General features: G+C 45.4%; 1 protein-coding gene across 1 annotated transcript in view; it reads right to left on the minus strand.

The window, feature by feature from the left end:
* The window catches only part of FAM222B (family with sequence similarity 222 member B), a 93,780-nt gene extending 87,293 nt beyond the window's left edge, over window positions 1–6,487 (minus strand). The window contains exon 1 of the mRNA XM_040641057.1: window positions 6,343–6,487. The gene's annotated coding sequence lies outside the window, so the exon portion shown is untranslated. The remainder of the gene's footprint in view (window positions 1–6,342) is intronic.
* Window positions 6,488–7,525: the final 1,038 nt, after the last annotated feature.

Raw genomic sequence — 7,525 nt, forward strand, 5'->3', positions numbered from 1 at the left:
AAACCTGCTTCTCCCCTCCCCCCACTTCCCCTGCTTGTATCCCTCTCTCACTGTCTCTGTCAAATAAATAAATAAAATCTTTTAAAATAAATAAACAAACAAATAAATGCATTTTTAGGGGTGCCTAGCTGGTTCAGTTGGAAGGGCACGTGACTCCTGATCTTGGGGTTATGAGTTCGAGCCCCACGTTGGATACAGAGATTACTTAAATAATTGAAACTTTAAAAAGTAAATAAGTAAAATAAAAATAGGGACGCCAGAGTGGCTCAGTTGGTTGAGCGTCTGCCTTCTGTTCAGATCATGATCCTGGGGTCCTGGGATCAAGCCCCGCATCAGGCTCCCTGCTCGGCGGGGAGCCTGCTTCTCCCCCTCCCTCTGCCTGCCCCTCCCCCTGCTTGTGTGCTCTTTCTCTCTCTCTCAAATAAATAAAAGCTTAAAAAAATAATAAAATAAAATAAAATGCATTTTTTAAAAGATTTTACTTAATTATTTGAGAGAGAGAAAGAGAGCGTGAGCACAAGCAGCGGGGAGGGGCAGAAAAAGAAGCAGACTCCTCACTGAGCAAGGGCACCCGACTCAGGGCTCAGTCCCAGGACCCTGGGATCATGACCTGAGCCAAAGGCAGATGCTGAACCGACAGAGTCACCCAGGTGCCCCTAAATGCATTTTTATTTTTTAAGATTTTATTTATTTATTTGACAGAGACAGCCAGCGAGAGAGGGAACACAAGCAGGGGGAGTGGGAGAGGAAGAAGCAGGCTCCTAGTGGAGGAGCCTGATGTGGGGCTCGATCCCAGAACGCTGGGATCACGCCCTGAGCCAAAGGCAGACACTAAACGACTGCGCCACCCAGGCGCCCCCTAAATGCATTTTTAATAAAGAAAATTTAGCAGTTTTCCTTTTGAGTTGCATTTCTTGTCATTCTAAGTTACAAAGCTCTAAAAGGGACATAATCGAGACCTTGATAGGCAGTGAAAAGACAGAAATAGATTAAACACTTCTCTGCTGAGAAAGCATTCATCTCTCACCATGAGTACAGTGACTTCACACTTATCCCCACTCTGGTCAGCTGTGAAGCTTCAACCCTTCCTCTGGCCACTTTGCTTCTCACACTACTCTCACTTCCCATTTTAATATATTAGTATCATCTTTTTAGAGTTGTTATTACGTTTTAGGAGTTGAAATCCAAGAATTAGGCTCATGTCTCTCCTGAAAATATTCCAAGCTTCCTGTCCTGCTCTGCTGCATTATACAATGTTACTCTGCCAAAGTCTTAGCTCATTTCCTCCTCCTCCTTGCTCTGAAATGGCGGTACACATCAATAATGCCCTCTCCCTTCCCACTTTCAGACTTTACTATCTGCTTGGAATGCCCCATCCTCCTTGTCCATCTGTGAGGGCATTACCACACAGGTTATGCAACGGGCCTTTACTGACAATACCCGCACCCAGCCTTCCATCAACTCTCACAAGTTGTACCTCCCTCTAGTAGAGCACTTACTGTATTTCATCAATTTTTTAAAAGATTTTATTTATCGGGGCGCCTGGGTGGCAGAGCGGTTAAGCGTCTGCCTTCGGCTCAGGGCGTGATCCCGGCGTTCTGGGATCGAGCCCCACATCAGGCTCCTCCGCTAGGAGCCTGCTTCTTCCTCTCCCACTCCCCCTGCTTGTGTTCCCTCTCTCGCTGGCTGTCTCTATCTCTGTCGAATAAATAAATAAAATCTTTTAAAAAAAAGGATTTTATTTATTTATTTGAGAGAGAGAGAGTGCGCACGCATGCACAAACAGTGGAACCGCAGGCAGAGGGAGACAGAGGAGCAGGTTCTCCGCTGAGCAGGGAGCTGGAAACCAGGCTCGATCCCAGGACCCTGAGATCATGACGTAAGCCCGAAGGCAGACACTTAACCGACTGAGCCACCCAGGTGCCCCTGTATTTCATCAGTTCTAAGACATACTTTCCTTCTCACAATTCTCTGAAAACAGGACATACCTTACAACTGAAGGTATGCCAGTCTCATTAGAAGCATTTCTTTTTTCTTTTGAAGTAATTGCGAACCTTACAATCATTGGCATCACAGATCTGATGAAATAAGGTATTACAGTCTGTAATGATTACTTTACATACTTTGTTTCCTCTGCTAAACTGTGAACTGAGAGGGCAGGGGCTACATTATAAACACCTCTGACCAGCATAGATTTGGGCACAAAAAGAGTGTGCATCCAACAAATACTAGTTGCACAGTATTTATTTAGCATTTACTAAGTATTAAGTACTATCCTAAACATTTTACATGTACTTACACAGTTAACCCTCACAACAACCCGTGCAGTAAGTACAGTTATTATAGATGAAGAAACTGAGGCAAAGAAACATAGGTAAGCTCATTCAAAGAGACACAAAGTTGCAGAAGATTTGAACTCATGTTTGCTGGTTATGATTTATATTGGTTATAATTTTTCCATTCAGCAAATATTTTTTTAAAGATTTATTTATTTGAGAGAGAGAGAGAGAGAGAGACCAAGCACAGCCGAGAGAGCCAGGGGAGGGGCAGAGGGAGAGGGAAAGAATCTCAAGGAGACCCCTGTTGAGTACCAGCCCAACAGGGGCTCGATCTCACAGCCCTGAGATCGTGACCTGAGCTGAAATTAAAAGTCAGACAATTAACTGACCAAGCTACCCAGGCTCCCCCCACCCCGATTCAGCAAATATTTAATGAGCAATTACTCGTAGGACAACTATGCACTGTGCTAAACACTGAGAAGCAAAACCTGGTCCTCAAGAGGCGACTCTGAATCATATATACATTCTTGAATCCTTCATCCTCCAAACATCAGAACCACCTATAAATTCACTAAGTTAAATCTGCTTTCCTCTTTACTTTTCCTTTTTAACATCTTCTCATATAGCCCTCCTTTAAAGTTTTTAGCGCTCTGTCAAAAACCAAACAACTGACAAAAAACAAACAAAAAACCTTTGTGCTCAATTATCAGCAGCTGTGAAAATATCACAAAAGACACTTCAGTTAAGGAATAGATGGCAAGATCAAAAGGGCTCTGAAGGAACAAAGATTCTGTTCACAAGCAAATATTCAAAGTAAAAAAGAGAGAGGTAAAAACACCGTAGTTTTGTTTTTATTTTGTAACACCATAATTTTGTTTTTAAATAGACTGTTTTAAGAAGTTTTCCCCTGGGGCACCTCGGTGGCTCAGTTGGTTAAGGGTCTGACGCTTGATCTCAGGGCTTTGAGTTCAAGCCCTGAGTTGGGCTCCATGCTGGGTGTGGAGCCTACTAAGTAACTAAGTAAGTAAGTAAATAGTTTCCCCTGAGGTATGAGATACTTTTTAAAAAATTATTAATTTCATCAGAATAGGGGTGCCTGGGTGGCTCAGTCGGTTAAGTGTCTGCGTTTGGCTCAGGTCATGATCCCAGGGTTCTGGGATGGAGCTCCGCTGAGCAGGGAGCCTGCTTCTCCCTCTACTCTCCGCTATTGCTCTCCCTATCTCTGTCTCTCTTCCTCCAATAAGTAAATAAAATAAAATAAAATAAAAATTTTGTCAGAAGAAAAAGGAGCTAGTAACCATTAATTCCTTTTATTTTAGCTATCTCAGAGATTCATGAGAAGTCCCTACATCCCCACTTTGTTTTTATTTACTGTTGTTAGAATATTTCATTTTTTTAAAGATTTGTTTATTTGGGGGCACCTGGGTTCTCAGTCAGAGAAGCGTCTGCCTTTGGCGCAGGTCATGATCCCAGGGTCCTGGGATCGAGTCCCACATCAGGCACCCTGCTCGGCGGGGAGCCTGTTTCTCCCTCTCCCTCTGCTGCTCCCCCTGCTTGTGCTCTCTCACTCTCTCTGTCAAATAAATAAATAAAATCTTTTAAAAAAATAAAAAATAAAAAACAAGGATTTATTTATTGGAGACAGAGCGCAAGCACAAGCAGGAGGGGAGAGGGAGTTTCCGGAAAGCATCCCAAGCAAACCCCCCGCTGAGTGCCGTGCAGGCTTTGATCTCAGGACTCTGAGATCATGACCTGAGCTGAAACCAAGAGTCAGACCCTTAAGGGACTGTGCCACCCAGGCTCCCCTTTGCATCCCCACTTTAGACAGATTGCTCACACAACAGGTAATCAAACCACTGACCATGCCCTTTATCTCCCCCAGGGGAAGACTCTGCATTTGGTAACAGTCATCTACTACATAAAAATAACCACAAATAGGAAAAAGAATAGAGAAAAGGACAGGAAATTCTCATCACAGCTGAACAAACCTCTATCATTTTAACATAACACAGGCGGCATTATGGACTTGTTTGAACCGATGGAAATTTCCAGTAGAGGGAAAAATACATTACGAAAATTAAAAATAAACGTCCAATTACTAAAATAAAATAAGACAACCAGGCCAGCTCTAACATTTTATACCTCTACTTCATCTTCCGTGTGGAAGTAAAAAACAGAATAAATTTGCATTCTGTAAATGACCTATGACAAGAGTAACAAGGGCTTTCTTTTTAAAACTACCGTTTAAAAAAAAAAGGATAATCAGTGTTATGGTGTTATGGACAGTTACTGGGAAAGCCAAGGAACTAGAGCAAAAAATTAAAAATAATATATCACTGTGCATTTCCAGGAAAGAGAGGTAAAACACGTTTTACCAGATGGAGAAGTTAAAGACAACTAGGGTTCATTTCCCCCATTCCTATAAAATAATTCACTGTTCTTATCTGTGAATCTTCAAGGATCTAGTACAGCCACTCCCTACCTTTGCTCAGATGAAAGACAAATCACTAATTTCCAAAAGGCCTCGCCATTTCAAGCTTTCAATCAATCTTCATAGCCAACAAAGCTAAAGCATCCGTCTCCTTATGTCCTTTTGAAAGAAGTTTCACCTCTTTGAAAAGCTGTGGCTAGAAAGTCATTTTCTCTCTCTAGAAGCACACGGTTTAACTCTGTCCTCTGCTTTGTCTACCCTAAATAACAACAAGAACAACAACAAAGCCTCAGGAGTGCTCCTTCAGCCTCTCAGAAAAGAACCAGCCACCTCTTGGGCTCTTGCACAGCTGCTTCTGTCTTTCTCTGAGAGACACTCCACCCTGGAGGTTCCACACGCAGGGTAACAAAAAGTGGAGCTGAAAAGCTGCTATATGCTTATCTGACCTCAGAGACAGGGCCCTGGGGCAACCAGAAACTCCCTTGCAAAAGAAAACTTTTTTTACAATTTAAAAATAACAAATTGTATTTGCACATCCCTCATTGTGCGGCCCTCCCAGCTTGTCTCAAACTAGTTTTCTCCACTCATAATAAAGCACAATAGTACCAACTGTGTTACAAGACGAGGAACGTGAGTGAGCTATGTTCTAAAAGCATTAAACAGATTGGCCCTCCATTCTCTATTTCCTTCCTCTTGAGTAAGGAGCTACACACCATTTGTAAAAATGCCCAAGAGTATGGTATTTTTCCTACACGAGTCTGATGGCTAATTAGTCACATCGCAAACTGGTATTTTTGCACATGATCTACCGTGCCTACGTAGAACGCACATATGCGCCTAGTGAGGTTTTACAAACAATATGCTTCGTTCGTCTTGACAAAGAAATCAATCATTCTACTAATAACGGTAAGGTCGAAAATCCCGTAATATTGTTGGTGATACAGTATCATCGGCATAGTACCTACAATTTACAGTTTTCATCAACAATCTCAATCACATCCATGCTTGCAAGAGCCCACTGAGGCGCTGCATCTTTCAGAGGTTCAGAAAGGTTAAGTGGGACCTGCCCAAGGTTATCTATCAGCTTTATCAATGGTGGACGTGGTTTCGAACCTGTCAGACTCTAATCCCCTAGCTTTTTTCCCTAGATCCCTCCCAGCTTTAAACAGAGGGCTCCTGACTCCCATCCTCCACCCAGAAAAGCCCATGACTCCGGGCGACCGGCCCTTCCCTGCCTGGATCAGAGTTAGCTTCTTCAGCTCCAGCAGGGCTTTCATCCTCCACCACCCTCCCCCCGCGACCATTCTCTGAAAGAAGCGGAAAGGGAGAGGCGACCGAAAGCTCCTGGGGGAAGGGACGATGACAAACGGGGAAGCGCGGGACACTGCCCCTGCCGTGGGCTCCTTCTCTCTGCAGCACTCACCTCCTCCCCTCCGCCAAGCTGCCCAGCCCTGGCGCGGGCGATCCGGCCACCTATGCCCCAAATTCTCCCATCATCACCTCAAACTGTCCCTCCCCCACGCCCCTTCGCCTCCGACAGGCAGAGCCGACCCCCCCCCCAAGCCGAGGTATCCTTCCACCAGGCCACCCCTCTTCTCTCCCGCCGCCCACCCCTCTTCTACCATCACTCACTGTCGGTGACTGGGCCCGGCCCTCATGGCTGCTCCGTTGCCGCCCGCCGCCGCCACCGCTGCTCCACGCCCCGGCCGCTCAGTAGCCGCCGTCGCCGTCGGGACTCGCCGGGAGCCGCTGATGCGCCTGCGCAGCCTGGAATGCCGGGGCCCTCTACGGACGCCCGCGCCTGCGCAGCCCGCGCCGAGGCGTCTTCCTCAGTGCCTGATGCTCTGGACCCCCGGGTGTCAGGTGGACATGGCCGCTGGCCTCGAGGACTGGTTAGGCTTACAGGCTTTGACGGCTGACCCTAGGTCCAAGACCTCTGGATTACTTTGCCTGGGTTACTAAACGCTTGGACCGCGATGCCTGTAAGGAGCCACAGACATAATGATACTTTTAAGATTCTGGATCCTACTTGCACTTAAAGGCCTGAATGCAGGTGCTGTCAGGTGACTGATAATGAGCTTGGGATTTCTTTTCAAGAAGACGATCACATCTAGAATGCATTGGGGCTAATTGTGTAAAAGGCAACGTTGACATCCGAGAACACACTACTGGCCAGGAGGTGCTCAGAAGCCCCAAGGATGTTGTCAAGGCGGTGACTGCACTGAACTTTGGGACAATAAGTTCAGTCTGTTTATCAAGCGCATAGTGTTTATTGGACAAAAATGTTCTAGGCATCTCATATGTGCCATCGAGGGACTTGCAGGCTAATAGTCCCCTACTTTCCAGCTCTCACTATGAAGCCTGGCCCTTGTGCAAACTGGTAAACAAAAACTAGACCTTTAGCCCATGGAGACCCAACCATCAGCTCCAAGATCATTGTGCTGCCTTGGCATAGCCAAACAAAAGACTAGGCTCAATTGAGTCTTGGAAATTCGGTATAGACTTGACAACTGAGAGCAGTGCACTGCAGTAGAAGGGAAGAGGAGACACAGGACTAAACTCTCTCCTTACTACCATGACCCCCATCCCATCTCCAGCCCAGCCTTCCCTCTACAGTTCAGAGTTTGGAGAGATAGGGACCAAGATAAAATGTAAGGCAAAAAGAGATCAAAGGGGGGGGGGCAGTTCCAAGGTGTTAAATTCTTTGTACTTCTAGAGAAAGCAAAAGCTACTCCTGATCTCAGGATCTGACATGAATGTTTAAATTTCTAATCTAAGACTAAGGAAATTTTTTCCTCATTTTGGAAAGAAGCAA

The sequence above is a fragment of the Ursus maritimus genome, unplaced genomic scaffold, assembly GCF_017311325.1.
Source record: "Ursus maritimus isolate PB19 unplaced genomic scaffold, ASM1731132v1 scaffold_24, whole genome shotgun sequence".
Lineage (NCBI taxonomy): Eukaryota > Metazoa > Chordata > Mammalia > Carnivora > Ursidae > Ursus > Ursus maritimus.